Raw genomic sequence first — 2,786 nt, 5'->3', positions numbered from 1 at the left:
GGATTTTTATTTTCTTTTCTCCCTCACCTCCTCTAGTCTCTCTTCCCCAACTTCCCTTGTCCCCCAGATCCACTCCCCTCTTCCTCTGCTGAAAGATGCGCAGGCCTCAGAGACATCAACCAAAACGGCATAACAATATACAATAAGAGCAGGCACATACATAGCATCATAGCAATTCTGGACAAGACAACCCAGTAGGAGGAAAGGTGTCCCATTAATACTCAGAGACAGCCCTCTTTCCCACTTTAAAAACACCCACAAGTGAATTGCAGAAACTGCTGTGTTCCTTTGGATAACTCTGTGTTCTTTTGATCATGCATTAACCATTTTGAGTTCTGTCCTCTACATCCTTAACTTTATTGTATTTTAGACTTAATTTTCTTGAGCCAAACCAGATAACTCGATCAACAGTTTTAGTTTAATAAATATTTCATATATAGTTAGCTAGGAAAAAAAACACCCACAAGAACACCAAGCTATTTAGTCTTAATATATATGCAGAAGACCTAGGGCAGATTCCATTTGGTTCCCTGATTTCTGCTAGATCCCACGAGTTCAGGACAGTTGGTTCTGTGGGTCATGTTCCTGTGGTATCCCAGATTCCTCTCCTCCAAACGACTTCCCAAGCTCTGAGTAAATGTTTGGCTGTGGAACTGCATCTGTTCCCATCAGTTGCTGGATGAAGTCTCTCTGGTCTCTTTGATGAGGATTCTCCAACCTCTGGTCACAGAATACTCTGCAGGAGGGCAAACTGTAGGACAAAGGTTTTATTTATGACTGTGTGGCAGAAATTCCTGCTAGCCTGGCACCTGGTTAGCAAGCAACCTCCACTACCCATGAATCCAGCTGAAAGGCCTAGCTTTGTAGTTAGCACCAGCTCTAATTCATTCTTTGTGATACAGATGCCTTTTGCTGCCCTGCCTGAATATTGTCTGAGAGCTTCCCATGGATACATAGCCTATGCAAAACTTGGTTAAGGGAAACTCAGAAAACTGTGGTACCTCATAAATCAGGTATTTTCCCTTGGCATTGTATTTTTGGAAGCTTCATTTGGGTTGTTTTAAAATATGGAATTCTACTAGCTAAAGTGTAAACAGGGAAAAATTAAAATGCAAAGGACTAAGAGAAAGTGCCTCAGTCCACAGAGGCTGAGTCCACTGATGCTGCAAAAGCTAAATTCATTCTCAAGGTTCTCTGAGTCTTCATTTCAGCCACCCCTGCGAACCTATGCATAAGCACCATGGTACCAGCGACATGACTGCTTTGGTGTCCTAATACCTCCACAGAAGATAGCTGAGTCGGGCTCTGTCTCCCATTTCTAGGGTTCTTAGCTAGAATTACTCTAATAGATTCCATGGAGTTTCCATTGTACTAGGTTTCTTCCTCGCTCCTGAAATGTCCCCCAATTTTCTCCCTCACCCTGAACTGATCCCTCCTGTTCCCAAGCCCACTTGTCCCCAGCCAACACTTGAAATCTATTCTATTTCCCCTTCCCTGGGAGATAATTTTATCCCCTCTTAAGCCACTCTTGTTAGCCTTTCTGGGTCTGTAGACTAGAGCATTGTTGTGGAGCTGCGGGCTGCGCCTGGCTAGCTTATGCCCCAAAATAACAACACACAAACTGTATTCTTTTAAACACTGCTTGGCCCACTAGCTCTAGCCTCTTACGGGCTAATTCTCATATTTTGCCTAACCCATTTTTAGTAATCTGTGTAGGACCAGTCTTACCGGGAAAGATTCAGCATGTCTGATCTGGCGGCTTGCTTCATCGTGTCTGCCTCTGAGAGGAGCTGCCCTGCATCTGCCTGGGAGAGGGGAGCATGGCGTCTGCTCCAGAGAGCAGAGCTGTCGAGTCTGAGCTCACTTCCTCTTCCTCCCAGCATTTTGTTCTGCCTACTCCACCCACCTATGTTCTAACCTATGAGGGCCAAGCAGTTTCTTTATTTTTTAACTGAGCATGATTAAACTTTACTTTACAGCTAATATCCATATATGAGTGTGTACATACCATGTTTGTCTTTCTGAGTCTGTTTACCTAACTCGGTATAATTTTTTCTAGTTCCGTTTATTTATTTCCTTTATTTTTTATGATTTTATTCTTTTTAATAGCTGAGTACTTTATTGTGCAAATGTATCACATTTTCTTATTCCATTCTTTGGGTGGAGGGACAGCTAGGTTGTTTCTGGTTTCTGGTTATTATTAATAAAATTCATCATGAAATCAAACATTGAAAAGATTCTACTCTGACTTGGTTAATTTTATGTGTGGATATTGTTAAATACTAGTAACAGTCCTAGCCTTGTTGTTTCTGTGATTTTCTTATATTACTAATCTACTTTTTATTTTATTCATTCCTACTTTTAAAAGCTAGACTTCTTTATGTTGGTTTATTTGAATTGTTACTTCTTCTATTCAATTCTATACCTTTGTTCAAGTACAATTAGTGAATTAAGATTGTGTATATTTAAGATGAAGAGTAATGTTTTGACATATTTGTACTCCATGAAATAATGTCCACAATGAAGCTAATAAGCAAATTGGATTTATTTTAAGTTACCAGTGATCTTGTATATACGGATATAGGGAGAAGTCTTTGGAACCCACATCTGTGTAAGCAATTCTAAATTGTGTAACACTGTTTAAATGAAATGGAACTGGGATATCCTGCAGTGGTACCTATAGCATAACAAACTCTGCCAGGCCACAGACCACATGGCCAGGGGTATTAAGAGATCTGGCCCTTGAAGTTCTGCAGGCTTCACCCAAAACACTCTCCACCAATATG

The sequence above is a fragment of the Chionomys nivalis genome, chromosome 9 (genome assembly GCF_950005125.1).
Source record: "Chionomys nivalis chromosome 9, mChiNiv1.1, whole genome shotgun sequence".
Classification (NCBI taxonomy): Eukaryota; Metazoa; Chordata; class Mammalia; order Rodentia; family Cricetidae; genus Chionomys; species Chionomys nivalis.
The sequence above is the reverse complement of the archived record's forward strand: the minus strand, read 5'-3'. Positions refer to the sequence as shown.